The sequence below is a fragment of the Macaca nemestrina genome, chromosome 19 (assembly GCF_043159975.1).
Source record: "Macaca nemestrina isolate mMacNem1 chromosome 19, mMacNem.hap1, whole genome shotgun sequence".
Lineage (NCBI taxonomy): Eukaryota > Metazoa > Chordata > Mammalia > Primates > Cercopithecidae > Macaca > Macaca nemestrina.
In genome coordinates, this window is record NC_092143.1 from 42,677,621 (window position 1) to 42,699,401 (window position 21,781).

A 21,781-nucleotide genomic window follows, 5' to 3' on the forward strand; every position below is an offset into this window, starting at 1 on the left:
AAGGCAAGAAATAACTAAGATCAGAGCAGAACTGAAGGAGATAGAGACACAAAAAACCCTCTAAAAAATCGATGAATCCAGGAGTTGGTTTTTTGAAAAGATCAACAAAATTGACAGACCGCTAGCAAGACTAGTAAAGAAGAAAAGAGAGAAGAATCAAATAGATGCAATAAAAAATGATAAAGGGGATATCACCACCGACCCCACAGAAATACAAACTACCATCAGAGAATACTATAAACACCTCTACGCAAATAAACTAGAAAATCTAGAAGAAATGGATAATTTCCTGGACGCTTACACTCTTCCAAAACTAAACCAGGAAGAAGTTGAATCCCTGAATAGACCAATAGCAGGCTCTGAAATTGAGGCAATAATTAATAGCCTACCAACCAAAAAAAGTCCAGGACCAGATGGATTCACAGCTGAATTCTACCAGAGGTACAAGGAGGAGCTGGTACCATTCCTTCTGAAACTATTCCAATCAATAGAAAAAGAGGGAATCCTCCCTAACTCATTTTATGAGGCCAACATCATCCTGATACCAAAGCCTGGCAGAGACACAACAAAAAAAGAGAATTTTAGACCAATATCCCTGATGAACATCAATGCAGAAATCCTCAATAAAATACTGGCAAACTGGATTCAGCAGCACATCAAAAAGCTTATCCACCATGATCAAGTGGGCTTCATCCCTGGGATGCAAGGCTAGTTCAACATTCGCAAATCAATAAACATAATTCAGCATATAAACAGAACCAAAGACAAGAACCACATGATTATCTCAATAGATGCAGAAAAGCTTTTTGACAAAATTCAACAGCCCTTCATGCTAAAAACACTCAATAAATTCGCTATTGATGGAACGTACCTCAAAATAATAAGAGCTATTTATGACAAACCCACAGCCAATATCATACTGAATGGGCAAAAACTGGAAAAATTCCCTTTGAAAACTGGCACAAGACAGGGATGCCCTCTCTCACCACTCCTATTCAACATAGTGTTGGAAGTTCTGGCTAGGGCAATCAGGCAAGAGAAAGAAATCAAGGGTATTCAGTTAGGAAAAGAAGAAGTCAAATTGTCCCTGTTTGCAGATGACATGATTGTATGTTTAGAAAACCCCATCGTCTCAGCCCAAAATCTCCTTAAGCTGATAAGCAACTTCAGCAAAGTCTCAGGATACAAAATTAATGTGCAAAAATCACAAGCATTCTTATACACCAGTAACAGACAAACAGAGAGCCAAATCATGAATGAACTTCCATTCACAATTGCTTCAAAGAGAATAAAATACCTAGGAATCCAACTTACAAGGGATGTGAAGGACCTCTTCAAGGAGAACTACAAACCACTGCTCAGTGAAATAAAGGAGGACACAAACAAATGGAAGAACATACCATGCTCTTGGATAGGAAGAATCAATATCGTGAAAATGGCCATACTGCGCAAGGTTATTTATAGATTCAATGCCATCCCCATCAAGCTACCAATGAGTTTCTTCACAGAATTGGAAAAAACTGCTTTAAAGTTCATATGGAACCAAAAAAGAGCCTGCATTGCCAAGACAATCCTACATCAAAAGAACAAAGCTGGAGGCATCACACTACCTGACTTCAAACTATACTACAAGGCTACAGTAACCAAAACAGCATGGTACTGGTACCAAAACAGAGATATAGACCAATGGAACAGAACAGAGTCCTCAGAAATAATACCACACATCTACAGCCATCTGATCTTTGACAAACCTGAGAGAAACAAATGGGGAAAGGATTCCCTATTTAATAAATGGTGCTGGGAAAATTGGCTAGCCATAAGTAGAAAGCTGAAACTGGATCCTTTCCTTACTCCTTATACGAAAATTAATTCAAGATGGATTAGAGACTTAAATGTTAGACCTAATACCATAAAAACCCTAGAGGAAAACCTAGGTAGTACCATTCAGGACATAGGCATGGGCAAAGACTTCATGTCTAAAACACCAAAAGCAACGGCAGCAAAAGCCAAAATTGACAAATGGGATCTCATTAAACTAAAGAGCTTCTGCCCAGCAAAGGAAACTACCATCAGAGTGAACAGGTAACCTACAGAATGGGAGAAAATTTTTGCAATCTACTCATCTGACAAAGGGCTAATATCCAGAACCTACAAAGAACTCAAACAAATTTACAAGAAAAAAACAACCCCATCAAAAAGTGGGCAAAGGATATGAACAGACATTTCTCAAAAGAAGACATTCATATAGCCAACAGACACATGACAAAATGTTCATCATCACTGGCCATCAGAGAAATGCAAATCAAAACCACAATGAGATACCATCTCACACCAGTTAGAATGGCGATCATTAAAAAGTCAGGAAACAACAGGTGCTGGAGAGGATGTGGAGAAATAGGAACACTTTTACACTGTTGGTGGGATTGTAAACTAGTTCAACCATTATGGAAAACAGTATGGCGATTCCTCAAGGATCTAGAACTAGATGTACCATATGACCCAGCCATCCCATTACTGGGTATATACCCAAAGGATTATAAATCATGCTGCTGTAAAAACACATGCACACGTATGTTTATTGCGGCACTATTCACAATAGCAAAGACTTGGAATCAACCCAAATGTCCATCAGTGACAGACTGGATTAAGAAAATGTGGCACATATACACCATGGAATACTAGGCAGCCATAAAAAAGGATGAGTTTGTGTCCTTTGTAGGGACATGGATGCAGCTGGAAACCTTCATTCTTAGCAAACTATCACAAGAACAGAAAACCAAACACCGCATGTTCTCACTCATAGGTGGGAACTGAACAATGAGATCCCTTGGACTCGGGAAGGGGAACATCACACACCGGGGCCTATCACGGGGAGGGGGGAGGGGGGAGGGATTGCATTGGGAGTTATACCTGATATAAATGACGAGTTGATGGGTGCTGACGAGTTGATGGGTGCAGCACACCAACATGGCACAAGTATACATATGTAACAAACCTGCACATTATGCACATGTACCCTAGAACTTAAAGTATAATAATAATAATAATAAATAAATAAATAAATAAATAAAATTTTAAAAACCCACGTTAAAAATGGTAAGTTGTAGACTATTTGTGTCTAGAAATGATCTTTGCACATCAAAGCATGTTCTTTCAGATAGAAATCATTTAAAATATGAAATAGTTCACTTTAAGTCACCTTTTCTTTGGTGTTAGATAAGTTAAACTTGAGATGGGTTTGGTATTAAATTATATTGTTGCACACTAGTCTCACAGTGAGATTGGAAGGAACATATTTTTTACTCAATTTCAGAAGTTTATTGAGTCATAAGAGTAATTCCCTGTTTCTGGTCATACATCATATCTTGAACATAGTCAAGGTCTCATCTACTAATAAAGCTATCCCTCTTCTTTTTTTTTTCAGTGTATATTGAGAGATAGTATATACAAATAAACTATAGATGTATACTGTAAAATAATAGTTACAAACTAAATATCCATATAGTGGCTTTTCAGATCAAGAAATGGTCATTGCGAACAGCCCAAAAGTCCCAGTATACCCTCTAGAAGTAAAAACTGTCCTGACTTTAGGGATAACTGTCGTCATCTTCATAATTTTGCCATCTGTGTGTATATTTCTAAACAATGTGGTTTCCAATTCTGACCTTTTCATAAGTGGAACCATGCACTATATTTTCCTTTGCAACTTTCTTCTTTCACTCAACATTTTGTTGATGAGAGACGTTTATGTTGTTAGACAACATTTGTTCCTATCCACTGATGTATTAGTATTACATTATATAAATAGTTCACAGTTTATCCATTGTACTATTGGTAGACATCTAGGTTATTTCAAATTTTGAGCTACTAAAAAAATTCCCCAAAATAAATGAAACAAAACTTTACAGAACTGAAAAGAAGTAGAGATAATTCAAAAATAATAGTTGGAGACTTTACTGCCGCAATAATAGAACAACTAGATAGAAAGACAGCAAGAATATAAACTTAAACAACACTATCAACCAACATGATCTAACTAACATCTATAGAACATTCTACCCAATGGCAGCAGAATACATACTCTTTTCAAGTACTCATGGAACACTCTCCAGGGTAGACCATGTGCTGGGTCACAAAACAAGTCTCAAATTTGAAAGGATTGAAATCAAACAGATATATTTATTGGCCACAACATAATTAAATTAGAAATAAAAGAAAGGTATTTTGGAAAGCTTCTAATATTTGGAAATTAAGCAGTATACTTTTAATGGGTCAGGAAAAGTTTAAAACAGTTTGAACTAAATGAAAATGAAAATATAGCATATCAAAATTTGTGAGATGCAGCTCAAGTGGTGCTTACAGGAAAATTTACAACTTTAAATCCTACGTTAGAATAAAAGAAACATCAGCTAATCTAAGCTTTTACCTTACGCAACTAAAAAGAAAAGCCAGTTAAACCTCAAATAAGCGAAAGGGCAGAAATCATAAAGATCAGAGCACAAATCAATGAAGAGAAAACAGAAGAACAATAGATAATATCAGTGAAACCAAAAACTGATTCTTCGAAAAGGTCAATAAAATGGGTAAGACTTTACCTAAAATGAGCAAGAAAAAAAGACGAGACACAGATTACCAAAGCAAAGAATGAAAAAAGGGCATCGTTATTGACCCTGCAGAAATTAAATATAAAGGAATACAATATTAGAAACAAATCGAAATGAACAAACTAAACATTGTAGATGAAATGAGCAATTTTTAGAAAGATACAAATTATCAAAATTGATTTAAATAGAAATATAAAAACTGAATAGACCTACCACTATTTTTTTAATGAATTAGTAATTAAAATCTTCCCATAAAGAAGAACACAGGCTCATATGTCTTCACTGGTAAATAGTTTTTGCAAAGAAATAATGTGAATCCTCCACAGACCTTTCAGAAACTAGAGTAAGAAAAAGGAATGCTACCCAAGTCATTCAAGGAGGCCAGTATGACCTTGATAACAAAACCAGACAAAGACATCACAAGAAAAGAACAGACCAGAATCTCTCATGAACAGAGACACAAAAAAATTCCTTTACAAAATGTTAACAAACTGACACCAGCAGTGTACAGAAAGGATTGTACACCATAACCAAGTCAGATTTATCCCAGGAATACAAAGTTAGTTTAATATCCAAAACTAAAATAGTATAATATGCCATATTAGTAGAATAAAGGACAAACCACATGATCATTTTAATAGACCAAGAATCAACAAACCACAACCCACAGGCCAAATCCTGCCTCCACCTATTTTTGTAAGTACACTTTTCTTGGAACACAGCTACACCCACTTATTTATGTATTGTCTGTGTCTCCTTTCACACGACAGTAGCAGAGTCAAGTAGTTGTGACAAAGATCATATGGCTCGCAAAGCCTAAAATGTTTCTTACTGGGCCCTTTATAGAAAATGTTTGCTGACCCCCACAATACACACAGACAAAACCTAACATCTGTTCATGTTAAAAATTCTCACAAAACTAGGAATATAAGGTAACTTCCTCGTCTGACAATGGGCACCTGGAAAAAACCTACAGCTAATGTCACACATAATGATGAAAGACTAAATTCTTTTTCCACTGATCAGGAACAAAGCAAGAATGTCCTCTTCCAGCACATGAATTCAGCATTGTGCTTGAAGCCCTAGAAAAGCATACAACAAGATAAAGAAACCAAATGTATACAGATTAAAAAATGAATAAGTAAAACTGTCTGTATTTGGCCAAGCACAGTAGCTCATGCCTGCAATCCCAGCACTTTGGGAGGCCAAGGTGGGAGGATAGCTTAAGGCCAGGAGTTCGAGAACTCCTGGGCAACATAGCGAAACCATACCATATCTTTATATTAAAAACAGCAACAACGGCCGGGCACGGTGGTCATGCCTGTAATCCCAGCACTTTGGGAGGCCAAGGTGGGCGGATCACAAGGTCAGGAGATCGAGACCATCCTGGCTAACACAGTGAAACCCCGTCTCTATTAAAAAATACAAAAATATTAGTCGGGCATGGTGGCGGGTGCCTGTAGTCCCAGCTACTCAGGAGGCTGAGGCAGGAGAATGGCGTGAACCTGGGAGGCAGAGCCTGAAGTGAGCTGAGATCCGGCCACTGCACTCCAGACTGAGAGAGAGAGAGCGAGGGTCCGTCTCCAAAAAAAAAAATCAATGACAACAACAAAAACTGTATTTGCAGGTGAAATTATCCTGTTCTTGGAAAATCTTAAGGAGTCTATAGCACAACTAATAGAACCAATAAATGAGCTTCAAAAGTTGCTGGCTAAAAGATCAGTGTACAAAAATCAATTGTGTTTCTTTATACTAAAAACAGTGCTGTATGGGCAGTGGTATTCTGTCAGTATTGAAATTGAACATACACATCTGTTCAATTTCAGATTCAACCTGCTACCCAAAATGGTTGTGTCAATTTATATTTCCATCAAGAGTATTTGAGGGTTCTTGTTTTTCTACATACTCTAAAAAGGATGTCATCCCTTTTACTTTTAAATCCAGTGGACGTGTGTCAGTATCTGTGGTCCTATATATTCTTTATACTTTTCTGCTTCCTAGAAGATTACCTCTTGCTTCTGGAAATGCCATCTAAAACGGGAAGTTATTCTGGCTTCTCAACTGCCTCTAGATAGACACCGGGATTACTCCTTCATCTTCACCATCCCCTAAATGTAGGTCTACCTCATGTCTTTCACACTCATGGCCATGCCAGTCTCATCAGCCCTCCACTCTTATCCGCATTGAGCCATGTACTCTTGCCAGAGCATTACTTGCATTTTTCTACCTCTGTGCCCTTAGATATGCCACTTCCTGTCTTTCTTTGAAATTCTACCCATGTTTCAAAAAGCATTGCCAAAACCCTCTCTCCAAGTTCTTCTTTACCATTCTGTTTTTATCTCCTGCTACCTTGTGTATTAATACATATGTATATATTTAATCTCATTTCATTTTTAAGTTAATTGCTGTGTTTTCTATGTTTATGTCCCCCCACAGCATCTTGACATAATACACTACCTTGCACAGAATAGCTACTCGTTATATATTGCTAAATAAAGTAATGCAGCGTGGTTTAAAATTGGCTTGGGAATTAAGTTTTTGCTTCTAGGTATCAAGACCCTACCAGATAATACACCCTACAGAAAACAACTATAAAGTCTGAACATATAATACAAAGCATAACTACCTGAAGATACTGGAGAGTGAATAGAAGCAAACCATTTCAAGCTGTTTATGCTCCTTTAGAGGAGAGGAGACAGGAAGCTATATACATACATTTCTATTTCCATGGCATTTAGCCTGGAACCAAGTGCAGTCCCTGTAGTTTGTGGCATGGTGGCAAGCACCTCATGTGGAAGACTCTTGATATTTCTGGCCTGGGAAATCACAGAGGAAAAACTGGGAAAGCATGAATGCCAAAGAGAGTAGAAGAATCCTAAGAAGGGAAAAGCTGGAAGGGAATTCCAAAACTGCCTATCTGCATCTCTGACTTGTCCCTGAATCATAGCAGCTCAGCTAGAAACCAAAACTCTGAACTAAGACCAGCTCTGAAGATACAGAAGAGTGAGCATATGCAGAGACTCTCATGAAGAGGGTGCATTCTTCACTTGGAGGATGGAAAATAACAAACCTACTTCCTGACACGTTCAGCCTTGGGCTAACTGCAGTCACAGCATCACACTGCACACACAGCAGAGGTGGGGCACATGTGGAAAAGTAGCAGAGCCTTTCTGGCCTGAAAACCAGAAAAGAGAAGTTGAGAATCCATAAACTCGAAAACAGTGGAGGAATCCCAGAAGAGAAAGAGTCAAAGAAAGGAATCCTTAAACTCTGCCAGTCCACATCTTTGACTAAACCTTGAACCACACATCTGCAGAACAAACTCTTAAGCAGCCTGGCTAAAAACAAAAGATCAAAATACAGAGTTTTCAGTTCTAGCCCAGACAAGAATCTCTACAGTGTAACATTAATATTATTCAGGATACAACCCAAAATGTCCCAACATCCACAGAATCAAGAAAATGGAACATATTTTGTACACGCAACAATCAAGTTTTCTACCCCAAAATGAACCAGATGTTAGAACCAACAAAGATTTTGAAGTAACTACTATGACTTTCCTCACTTTTTTTCTTTGTGTGAAACGTTTTTAATGCATAAACGTTCCAGCAGAGAAAGGAGATGTCTCAGCTGAGAAATAGAAACAAGTAAAAAGGGCCAAATGGAAAAAAGACAGACAGTTGCAGATATGAGATGCTGACACCAAGCAGAATAAACACAAAGAATCTCATGTCAAGGCATTTTAGCATCAAAACTGTTGAAAGCCAAAAGAAAAACAACAAAGTATAACATAGTACCAAGTTCCCTTATGCGGGAACAGCAACTCAATTAACCTCTCACTTCTCATTAGAAGTCCAAGAGTCTCAAAGAGAATGGAACAATGCTGAAGGAAGTTCTTCAGGCTGGGCAAAAATGATGCCAGATGGAAACTCAGGCTTTCAGAGAGGAAGGAAAAATATTTACAAGAAGTTGTAAATATCTAAGTAAATACATAACATTCACATTTATATTTTTCATTCTCTTTACCTTCTTCCCTCCCTCCCTTTCCTCCCTTCTTTCTCTTTAATTTTTAAATAAACTAAAATTCCTAAATGACATGGTGGCAAGCACCTCACATGGGAAACTCTTGATATCCTGACCAGCACAGGAGAGAAGCTGGGAAAGCATAAATGCTGAAGAGAGTAGAAGAATACCAAAAGGTAAAGAGCCAGAAGGGAATAACCAAAATTATCACTTTATAATCTATGTGGATGTATATATAACACCTATAGTATATAGGAGAGAAGAGGAGGGATATGGCCCTGTATGGTTGTGAGAGTTGTATGTTTTACATGGAGTGGTATATATATATATTTTTTTTTAATTTTTGTGGATGCATAGGTATATATATTTATGGGGTACATGAAATTTTTTGATACAGGCATGCAATGTGAAATAAGCACATCATGGAGAATGGGGCATCCATCCCCTGAAGCATTTACCCTTTGAGTTACAGACAATCCAATTATTCTCTTTATGTTATTTTAAAATATGCAATTCAGTTATTATTGACTGTGGTCACCCTAAGTAGTATATTATTATCTGTAAGTTGACTGAGAAAAGTTAAGAGTGTATATTGTAATCTCTAGGGCAACCACTATAAAAGTAATTTAAAAATGAATAGCTCAAAAGCCAAAAGAAAAATTAGAATTCTTAAAAACATTCAAATAATTTTTTCCCCAAAGCAGGAAGGGAGGAACAAAACAAGAGAGGATTTGAGTAGAAAGCAAAATATAATATAGCAGACTCAAACCTAACCATATCAATAATTACATGGAATGTTAATGGACCAAACACTCATTAAAAAGCAAGAATTGTCAGAATGAATAAAATAAGACCCAACTATATACTGTCTGCAAAGGACATGCTTTAACTATAAAAATACAGGTTGAAAGCAAATCAGAAAAAGAGGTACCATGCAAACAGTAAGCATAAAGTGGCTTTCCTAATATCACATAATACAGATTTCAAACCAAAACCAAAGGTGAATGGGGATACTTCATAATGATCACAGGGACAATTCAACAGGAAGACATAACAAGCACAAACGTGCATGTGCCAATAACAAAGCTTCAATATCATGAAACAAAAAGCTGACAGACAACTCCACTATGTTGGAGACTTAACCCTCCCTCAGCAACTGATAGAACATCTAGACCAGAGAAATTCACTGAAGACATAGAAGATCTGAAAAATACTGTCAACTACCTCACCTTCATTGATATTCCGAGAACATTTCACTGGACAGTGGCAGAAATTCACATTCTTTTCGAATGTGTGTAACACACTTAACCAAGATAGATCCTATTTTGAGCCATAGAACGGATCTCAATAAGTTTAAAAAATTAGAATTGTCAAAGTTAAATTGATGAAATCAATAAAAGCTAGAGAAAGCAAAACTGAGAGAGAAAGCAGATCTGTGGCTTCCTTGGGCCCAGGGGGACAGCACAGAAAATCATGTGCAAAGGGACGGGAAGGGGCTTTCTACTCTGCATCTTAATTGTGGTGTGGTCACGCAATTGTATACAAACGACAAAATTTATGAAATTGAACACTTAAAATTAGTAAATTTTATCTTGTGATCATCTCAAGAAGCAAAAAATAGGGGAACAGTCAGTTTGGTCATTTTCATCTAGCAAATGCCGGAGTTCAATTTTAAAATGTAATTGGAGACCAGAAAAACATCGCCAAAAGGGAAAAAAGTCCTTCTGTGAAGCTCCCGTGTTGTACAGGGCACCATATGTTTCACCACCTGAGACAAGAGCTAATTTATGGTTAGAGCATTTAAAGAGTCCAGGTTTTTTGGAAAAAGGAACTGTATACAAGTTAAGCTTCTTAGGAAGACTTAAGAGCATTCTTTCTCCACATTCCTTCTCGCACAGCCCAGAACTAGTCTTGTACCAGAAGAAAAGCTATGAAAGAACTACCCTGAAAAACCAGGCTGCTTTATGTGCAATGAGAAGATTTTTCATCTAAGCATATTATCTGTTAAAAAGTGATCAGGGCTGACAGCAGCAGTCTGTTCTGTGGCATCCACAGCCTCTCTGTGGCGTTCCCAGGGAGAATTCTGGTAATAACTGATACCATATTTTTTAGTACCTTCAAGGGTTGTTTTAAAGCAGAATGTACAATTCACCTCTTCCCAGATGTCGTCAGGATGTGAACATGCGGCACTTTATACGGTTATTACATTTTACATGATAATTTTTTATATAAAACATAAAATGGCTCCAGAAAAATGGTTTTATATGGTACCTACTCTGAAAACCTAAACAAAATAGTGCTTGTTATTACATTGGTGGTGTGAATTACTTGAACTGTTACGATAGCATGTTTCACTAAAATGTATTTCAGTAGTTTACTTTTGGCATAATATCTGCAGCATGGAGATTAAGTGCCATATCAAAGTAGAAAGGTATGGCATTTTTCTTAAGGTGTCTTTCAGACTCAAAGTTTAAAACATCATATTTTTCCTGTGATTGCTACTATTTTTATATTCATATATCTCTACACACACTACACACACAGAGACACACAGATACATACAGAGAAAGATTATTCCCCAAAATGAAAATATTTACTTTGAGCAATAAGATTAAGGGTGAGTTGGTTGGTTGATCAGTTTTGCTTTGCTTTTTTGAAATTTACTTTAATGTTGTTATACTGCCTCTTCAGTAACAGGGTGCCCCTGCTAACACATTTCTGACATTGCCCTATCAAGATGGAGGATAAACATTGCCACAGCCCCAACATAGGAAAACATGTGTTATCAAGCTTTTAAGTGTATGGGGTTTAAACTCTCTTCATGTTATATCAGATCTTTACTGTAAACGAGCCAGAATATTTCCCAGCAGAAAATAGTAAGTGTGTCTTCAACTGGAAAGAGCACTTCATAAAACTCGTTTCATTACAAAACAGAGTAAACAGTCTTTTGATCCCTTCTTCTTCCCCACCTCAAAAGTTAAACTGCCATTCCTTGTTTCCAAGACTCACAGTAGTAAATGTTTTGAATTTTCCGTGTTGGAAAAATTCTGACATGGCATTATCTACTACCCCCACCATCAAAATGAGGATAGGACTTTGTGTCTATAGTTTTACTCATACCAGTGGCCATTTTCCCAAGCAGGGATCCAGAAATGTGTATTTTCCTCTTGACCCTGCCATCGATTCCCTGTTTATCCTTCACTGAATCCTTCTTTCCCTACATTTCCTTGGCTCCATAATGGACAGATTGGCTCACTTTTATTAAAGATTCCTGAGTGGCCCTGATCCTCGGATGAAAATCTGAAGAGAGGGATAAATCTGAAGTGATGGGATGGGAGTAGGGGAGTATCGCACAGTGGTATTCAGGAAACAAACCTTCAGCATTCAGGCTTTGTCCCCAACCAAGCCAGCACAACCTCCTCCGCAGGGGCTGCACACTCGGCCCTCAAATGGGACGGTTTTGGGGCTCGTGTTGATGAACAGAAACCAGGAAGGAAGAGAAAGCAACTGAAAGAGGGAATGTCCCTGGCTTCTCCTCATCATAAGTACTTGAGGTCCTTAGGGTTATGGGTCCTCACTGATTGTCTAGCTGTAAAATCCATGGTATCTGTCTCCCTCCAGCACGGAAACAGAAGTGAAAGCTAGGTTTCTGGCCTCCTGATTTGGGGGTTGATGAGCATCAGAGGGGACGCCCAGCCTGTCTGCCTCTCCCGTTGCTTATCAGCAGCCCCTTCCTGAGGACTCTGAGTCCATTGCATCCAGCCTTCTCCATAGTAGTCTCAACATTAGTGCACTTTTAAGCCTTCTCTGTCCTCTATGCAACTCCCACCCACATCTGGCTTCTGAATTTGAGATGATCTGAAAGCAATCGCATTCAAAAGAAAACAGAAAAACATTTTAGTTCTCTTGGAACTTATTGTATAAGAAGCTCATGTGCTTTGTGGAATATTCACAAGTAACAGTTCTTCAGATTAATTAGAGGAATTAGAGGTCTCAGATTTGCTTTTGGCCGTTAAACTCGGTAGTCATTTGTAGCTCTGTTCTACAAAGCACTGATTAGTATCCTCTAAATAACTCAGTTTTCATGTTATGAAACAGACTAATTCTCATACCACAGGTATTGAGCCCTGTTTTTGAATCAAACCTTTTGATTTTTCCAGTTTGGCTTATTTTCTGAATTTAAAAGTACCATGCACAATTATTATATATGTAGACAGTTAAAATTTGAAATGGTTTATAAGCACAATACAGTTACCTCTCTGTATCCATGGGAGATGGGTTCCAGGACCCTACCCCCTAAACACCCCCCATAGACACCAAAATCCACAGATGCTCAAGTCCACATTATAAAATAGTATATTTGCATATAACCTGTGTACATCCTCTTGTATACTTTAAATCATCTCTAGATTACTTACAATACCTAATATAATGTAAATGCCATGTAAATAGTTGTTATACTGTATCATTTAGGGATAATGGCAAGAAAAAACAGTCTGTAATGTTCAGTGCAGATGCAACCATCCTTGTTTTTTCCTCAGAATGTTTTAAATCCATGGTTGGTTGAATCCAGGGATGCAAAACCTATGGATACAGAGAGCCGACTGTGTAAATTTAGTTTTGCTCTTTATTTATAAGCTGTGGAGACCAAAAGAACCTTATATTAAAGTGGCCATCTTTTTCAATTCATGTGACTGATCAGAATCACAACTCAGATAGTTTTAAAATAACCTAGGAGACCTCCTTTCCCTTCCATCTTAACATTTTGATACCAAATTATTTTACCTTGATAAAGCAAGTTTAGCACTGCCTCCCTATAGTGAATGCACAGACTTCTCTACTTATCCTGGGCCTGGAGACAACCCAACTCAGTGTCACCAAGAATCTAAAACTGAAGTCAAAAAAAGAATGTGTCTTGTGGTTACAAAACCATGGAAGAAGAAAAAATGGATTAAATGGTTAAAGAGGAAGCTTAGGGCTCATTGGCATTCCCCCATTCCTTGTTTTAGACGTGGTTATTGTCGGTGGGTGAAATTAGCCTCGGCCTCTCTGTAGACCTCCAGCATATCCTTGTTGCTGCTGTGACGTGAGTTTGCAGGGGTGAACTTAATCAACTCCAGGCTTCCTTTCTGCCAGGCCAAGTCTGCCAGCCTCTTGAAAGCTCACTCATTTCAGATTTGGTTTTTTGGGTTTTCTAATTTTTTGTAATTGAGGGCCTGAAGCCATTATTTAAGACTTTCCCAAACTTCTCTTGCCTTCAAGTGTTCATTTGACTATTTTATGGGGGTGGCGGGGAGCTGGTATTGTGTGTGTTTTCTAAGCAAGCCCAAATTACATATTTTTTAATCTGTCAAGTTAACCTTTGACAAAAGTTTACTTGAATTCTTTAAACATATTTGTGCTTTGGCCAATTCTGAATTAATGTGAAAGGTGTTAAGATGTTTTTAAATTTTCAGGCATAAATATAGCACATATAGAGTTATGAGAATTGCCTTTTAGTTTACTTAAACATAAAGATATTCATTTCAAGTTTAAAATGTAAATGATCTTGTGACGAATGAGGCTATTCACATTTCAGATGAACTTGTTTCAATACTTTGAGGCACTTTCTATTTGTCATAATTTCCCTGAGATTGAGTTACTATGTTTTACTCTTATTTGTCCATGTATGTGTTCATTTTTATACATTACATTTCCCCAACTCTAAATCAAAACTGAATGCCCAGGATATTTTGTTTTTGGTTGGATGAGGGGGGTTACATTTAAATGAGAAGACTGTTAAGCCTGCTCTTCTAAAATAATTTTAATAGGCATATGTTTCCAGCCCTGCAGGTTAAAGAGCCTAGTCTAATGGAAGGGGCACACGATAGCAATGTCATTTCTTAAAGGGATACCACATGTTTGTGAAGCCCTATCAGTTGTGCTTCAGCAAGGGCTCTAAATGGAGTCTGGCAGCTCTCCTGTTTGCATGGCGCTGTCTGGCTCAGCAGTGATAAGCAAAGACAGCCGGCTGGCTCCTTCAAGGAGCCTTTCATAAAGTCTCAGCTCTCAAACGTTCCGAAACTCACTGGTGGACTTTCCCCTGTGGACCATTCATTTATCAGGAAATGAAATTGGTTACAGGGTTTCTCACATGGCCAAACCTCACTGACGAAATCTGGTTTCTTCCAAAGTTCAGGAAAAGCATTTACTCTTTTTTGCTGTTCACTACTTCTTGTCTTTTTGGAAACCCCCGTCAATACAAGGGTTTGAGAACTCCACAGGGAAAAGGCTGGAATGGGAGGTGGCCAGGGAGTGAGTCTAGGGGCTACTTTCATAGATATCAAATCCCATCCCTTTCGAATGGGATTTTTTTTTTATGTTGGTATCTTCATCTTTCAAACTACAGTGTCAGTTTCACAGGAGTGATTTTTTTCCACTTCAAAAATGAAAGCCTTTAAACATGACACAAATCACCTTATTGGCAGCACAGCCTTGTAACTTAGACCAGAGATCATTGTTTAAACTTTATGAAACTAGAAGGAACAAAAATAAAGAGAAACATGTAGTTGTATGGCACAGAGAATGTTTGGATAAGTGAAGGTTAAATTATTACAAAGTATGTAATCTAGTTCATATGTTTAAGGAAAGGAAGTAGGCTAAATTATCTAAAATATTCTGACGTACTGAATCATTTCATTTTGTAAAACAAAATCTAACTAGCAGGGCATTCTGTTGTAGACCAGTCTGTTGAGTGCAGTGTGCAACCTCCTGTGTTTGGAATTAGCAGGCCCAGGGGTAAGGCACAGCGTGCATGTGGCAGTTATTATGGCTGTGGAAGTGGTTGCTGGCTAATTGATAGCAGTAGCAGTAGAAACAACCTTATTTAATTTTCAATAGTCCCTATGACAAGACGCTATACATGGGATCCTTTGTAGTCTTACCATTATTGTCCTTTCTCTCCCTGCCATTAAATATGTGATAGTTAATATATACACTTGATGATATTAAGGAATGAATTCCTTTTACTCTTTTTTCCCCCTTTGGATCGTCTTCACATTTGACTTCTAGCCCTGATTATTTTAGGCCCCCAGGTAAGTAGTGATTTACTATCAGTGAGCATGTTACCCTTGAATGTTGTAGCTTCAATTTGCTAAAAATGTACTTGTGGTCACAAAGCCACCTCTTAGCCTATGCTGGCTGGTGGCTTTGCTCATAATCTGAACCCCAAAGAGACACACTGGTTCTATAAAGGGTAAATGAATGAATCGTCTTCTCTATTCATCGCGGGGAGATAAGCTTTTGTGAACTTGAATTGCCTTTAGAGCATTGTGTCCATGGTTTCAGTTGTATCACAGAATGTTACACAGACTGAAGTTAAGTGGTTACTTTTTGTCAAGGGTTATCTTATTTTTCTCCATTCAGTTTAACATGTCTACTGCAAAAGACAGTATTTTTGGAAATGAAAGCATAGTCTTTCATTTAAAACATGCATCAGAGGGATTTCACTAATGTAAGCATTCAAATCATGTGCCTAGTTCTTGTTTCTAACAGCCTCTGCCATTAAATAAATATCAGTCTTATCAAATTCATGCATTCAACATTTTTCCTGTTGATACAGGCATGAAAAATAAAAGCAGGTAGGCACTATAAAAGATTTGCCTTCATCTTTGGTGATCTGTATCCCAGCCCTAACCTACAGGAACTGAAAATGAAAAATCAGTGATTATTTTCGTCCTTTATAAATGGTCTGCACATTCTACCGTACAGCGTCTCATTGTTAACAGTCCCTATTGAAGAGAAAACACCAAACCCAATATTGAGAGTTTTTCAAATCAGGGCACAATGGCATACAGGGAACCATGTGGACTCTTGATCATTATATTTATTTATGGTGTTCCCACAGTCTTTAGGCCTCTGAGTCTTTGAATAAATATCTCCAACATCCAGTGGCTAACATTCCTTTTCCTACAAAGCTACTATTTGCAATAGATATTTTCTTGCCTTTCATTTATTTGTTCAACTAGTATTGATTGAGCAACTCCTGCCTGCACAGCACTCTGCTAGTGGTTGTCCCTTAAAGAACCTTACTGTTGGGGGCACAGTTTCTAAAGTAGCATTCAAAGAAACAGCTTCTCTACTCCCTTCCTTTTCAAATGTGAGGAACTTAAGCAAATTAGAGAATGCAAATGGGCAAAGGGAGCTTGGGAGGTAAAAGGAGACTGCACAAACTCTGAGGGCTTTGAGCTACAGTGGTTTCCTTGAGTGTGAAATGAAGAATGGCTATGGGCAGAATGCAGATTCTGAAGCACATAAGTGGAGAAGCAGGTAGGATGCTGGAGGGCTGAGAGTAAATCCCCAGTCCTGCTGTCTGGGGCAAGTTATTTCACCCTCACTTGCATCAGTTTCTCACCTCAAGGACAGGTCTAACTCATCACCTTACCTACATCCTGGAATAGGTGGAGAAATCAAAAGAAACAATGCATGTAAACTCCCTAGCACAAAGCAAGCTCTCAGTAACTGTTAGCCAATGTTAGTTTCTCAGATATCTATCAACCTCACTTTTCCAGAACAAAGACAAAAACTAGAGTTGTAGATTCTGAACAATCAAAATGAATGGCTCAGAGCTCTTGTCTTGTACTTTATTGAGCCTCTTGCTCATAGCCATACTCCTTGCTTGATACACAGTTTTTTTTGTTCATTTGTTGGTTGGTTGGTTTCTGAGACAGAGTCCTGCTCTGTCGCCCAGGCTGGAGTGATGTGGCGCGATTTTGGCTCACCACAACCTCTGCCTCCCAGGTTCAGGCAATTCTCCTGCCTCAGCCTCCCAAGTAGTTAGGATTACAGGTATGCGCCACCACACCCAGCTAATTTTTGTATTTTTAGTAGAGATGGTGTTTCACCATGTTGGTCAGGCTGGTCTCAAACTCCTGACCTCATGATCCACCTGCCTTGGCCTCCCAAAGTGCTGAGATTACAGGCATGAGCCACCACGCCTGGCCTAATACACAGTTTTAATAAGCTTAGCCATCTGGTTCCCAAGTCCATAATAGACCAGAAGCCACAATTTAAAAGAACTGCTGCAAGTTAGTACACTAACAGTTATGAAAATCAAGGGCCACTTGTCCTGATTAGCAAGGGAACAAAACAACACACGAGTCTTACTTTTATAAGTAAGTGTGTTGTTTTGTAAACTAAACAACACACATGAGTCTTACTTTTCAGTATCTTATAGGAACTTTTACATGCTACTCATGAAAATATACCAAAAAGAGTTGTGAGTCTTTGGCAGTCATGACCCTGAGGAAAAGTTGGGATAATACAGGACATAGAGCTGGTATCATCTCTACCGTTGAGAAACACAAAGCCCTGTCTTTGAGAATAGTGAGCCCAAAGAAGGCTCAAGGTGCCAGTCTGAACTTTCAGAATAGGTAAATTGCTGAGTGATTTTCTTTAGCAGGTTAGTTTTCTTTTTATTTTACTTTGGGAGGGATCATAGCAAGATTCTTTTAAATGCTGACTTTAATGTATGATTGAGTTTATAACAATTTAGTTTATTCACTATTTTCCATGAACACATTAGTAGCTCTGTCAAGACTAAGTTGTCTAATTTAACTTACACATCATCCCATCTATGTAGGTGAGTATTTTACTAATATGTTGTCAAATGAGGGTAAACTAGGCTAACTCCGAAGATCCCTTCTTTCCGTAATCAATTTATTATACTTCTTTTGTTTTGCCTGTGTCTCTTCAATTACATTCTATTCTCACAATAAGCAAAAACTGAAAACTTGGCATGGTAAACTTTCTCCTGGTTCCAGTGTTTTTAAAAGAGATTCTAGTGTTTGTATATATGAAAAAACATCAATTCCATGCAGATGTGTTCACGTGAACTGTTTAGAATTGACCCTGATTCCAAATCCCATAAGTGACACTTTCCAGTAGAATTAAAAAGATGGTTTGGAATGTAATCACTTCTAGAGAGGAACAGGAGAAGCTATTTCCTTGTTTTAGATTTCCACTCTTTTATTCGACTGAGAGAGGGCATAGAAAAAGGGGGAAAAAAAGAATTTCCACTCATCCTTGGCATATGAGAGCTGCATGTGGCTTTTTAAGTTTTAACAAAAGCAGCCAAGTGTCAGGGTACCCAGTTCATTTTTGGAGTTGTTCTGGCTTGTCATGTACTCCTCACCTCCAGCAGTCCAGCCTAACAAAAGCTATTAAAATGACTTAAAAACAATATTCTCTGGAGCTCCCTTCATTTCTAAGGAGCAGCATCAAACTGTGCCCTTTCTCCATGGTAAGCCTTAGGATTTGTGGGAAATGTTTTTGTTTAAAGAAAGGTACGCAGGAACCAGTCATGAAGCTTCTGTTCCTAAGGAAGTGGACCGAAAAATATCCTTTCTCTCAGCATCAGTTGTTAGAATGGAGAGAGAAGAGATACTTGAGAAACCCTCTTTTCAACCCCCTTATTTTATGAATAGGGGAAATGAGAATTGCCTCATCCAGGGTCACAAGGCTGGTGGGGGCAGATCCAGGCCCCGATCCTGGACTTCCTGGCTGCACCTGGTAATGTCTCTTTGTACCACACATGGCTGTTCTCTGCATTCAAGGGACACTGTAACCATTAATATCAGTCTACAGTGCCCTCTTAAAGCAGCCTCAAAATACTTCATAGTCCAACTATTACTAGTCATTGGCCCTGTGCTATTCTTTGTGTAGAAGGATGATGCCATGAGTTTTGGCTTGATGTTTATGATGTATTTACGTTAACTCAAATCTGAGTTAATTCACTGACTCTCCCCTTTGTGACTAATGAAATGCCTTTGCAAAAGGGCCAGTTTTGGAGGGGTGGGTGTTCTGTCAGCAGTAACATCCCAGATCTGTCTATGCCTTGGAGGGACCATGTCCTCAGGCTAGGTCTCAGGGGCTCAGTATTCTAGCACCATAACTACTTTTAGAACTGCATTTTGGAGTTGTACTTTCTTGCTCATTTGTGACTAAATTTAATATTTTTAACTGGCAGATTTTATTTTGTTATGTTATATGTTATTTAACTGCAAGTTGATCTTTAACTGGCCATTTGAGAGGCAGATTCTTCCGCTCTGCCCTGCATGTGGCATGAACAATTGTTTCAGGATACTGCTGATCCCTCCCAGTTCGCTGAACATGGCATGCATGCTCCCAGCCTCAGCCTGTGCTTGTTTCCCACAAGACCCAGCGAAGGCCAGAGCTTCACCCCAAGATTTTCACACATCACCCCACTCCTTCCCTACTGAACTTCCATAACGCTCACATCACCCCACTCCTTCTTCTACTGAACTTCCATAACATTCACATCACCCCACTCCTTCCCCTACTGAACCACCATAACACTCACATCACCCCACTCCTTCCTCTACTGAACCTCCATAGTGCTCACATCACCCCACTCCTTTCCCTACTGAACCTCCATAACACTCACATCACCCCACTCCTTCCTCTACCGAACCTCCATAACACTCACATCACCCCACTCCTTCCCCTAATGAACCTCCATAACATAACACATCACCCCACTCCTTCCCCTACTGAACCTCCATAGTGTTCACATCACCCCACTCCTTCCTCTACTGAACCTCCATAGTGCTCACATCACCCCACTCCTTCCCCTACTGAACCTCCATAACACTCACATCACCCCACTCCTTCCTCTACTGAACCTCCATAACACATCACCCCACTCCTTCCCCTACCGAACCTCCATAACACTCACATCACCCCACTCCTTCCCCTACCGAACCTCCATAACATAACACATCACCCCACTCCTTCCCCTACTGAACCTCCATAGTGCTCACATCACCCCACTCCTTCCTCTACTGAACCTCCATAACACATCACCCCACTCCTTCCCCTACCGAAACTCCATAACACTCACATCACCCCACTCCTTCCCCTACCGAACCTCCATAACATTCACATCACCCCACTCCTTCCCCTACTGAACCTCCATAACACTCACATCACCCCACTCCTTCCCCTACTGAACCTCCATAACACTCACATCACCCCACTCCTTCCCCTACCGAACCTCCATAACATTCACATCACCCCACTCCTTCCCCTACTGAACCTCCATAACACTCACATCACCCCACTCCTTCCCCTACCGAACCTCCATAACATTCACATCACCACACTCCTTCCCTTACTGAACCTCCATAACATTCACATCACCACACTCCTTCCCCTACTGAACCTCCATAACACTCACATCACCACACTCCTTCCCCTACTGAACCTCCATAGTGCTCATAACCTACAACATTTATTAGCTGTTTATCATATGCTGCTTCTAGTAAGATCTTAACTATATTTCCTTTTTCCAAACTCGATTGTAACACCTGATGTCAAGGACCTGCTATCTGCCTTTTTATATCCCCAGTAATCAGCCTGGGACCCTGTATACAATAGACACACACTGCATGTATCTTCATTGTGATGGGATGAAGAGCTATGAGTGGCCAAAGTACAGGAGGCTATGTTGGCCAAGATGCAAGTATGATAGCCACCTTGTAAGCTGTAGCAATGTCCAGGCAAGGTTTGATATAGGGCAAGATCAGGGATAAGAAAAGCAGTAAAGAAGGTATGATGTGGTCATGAAAACCTTAAAAAAAAAAAAAAATCCAAATTGTACAGATACTTTAGAAAACAGTTTGGCTTATCTACTAAAGTCGAACAGATGTATATGCATACTGTCTTCCACTCCTAGGTAAACATCTAACCTAAATGCCTGCCCTTGCACACGAGATGTGTAAGAATGTTCATAGCACAATTGTTCATAACAGTCCAACCCTGGAAACAACCCAGTGTCCATCAGTGGTACAATTAATAAGTTGTGTATATTCAAGCAATAGAATACAGCAATGACCATGAATGAATCACAGCCAACCCCAACATGTTTGAATCTCACGTGCATAGTGGTAAGTGAAATAATCCAAATACAGAAGGGTATACACTGTGTAATTCCATTAACATAAAATTCACAGATAGGCAGAACTCACCGAGAGTGCTATGGAATGCAGGTATAGGTGGTAAAAGTTAAGTATAAGAAAGAGCAAGGAGTGCTCACCACAAAAGTCAGGGTGGCGATGGCCAGGGAGACGGGAGAGAGTTCCCTGACCAGGCTGGAG

The 21,781-nt window shown here is 39.0% G+C and overlaps 1 protein-coding gene across 15 annotated transcripts in view; it reads left to right on the forward strand.

Moving 5' to 3' along the window:
* LOC105489384 (dymeclin) overlaps positions 1–21,781 on the forward strand; it is a 406,658-nt gene that overhangs the window by 356,430 nt on the left and 28,447 nt on the right. The gene's annotated exons all lie outside the window — the stretch shown is intronic.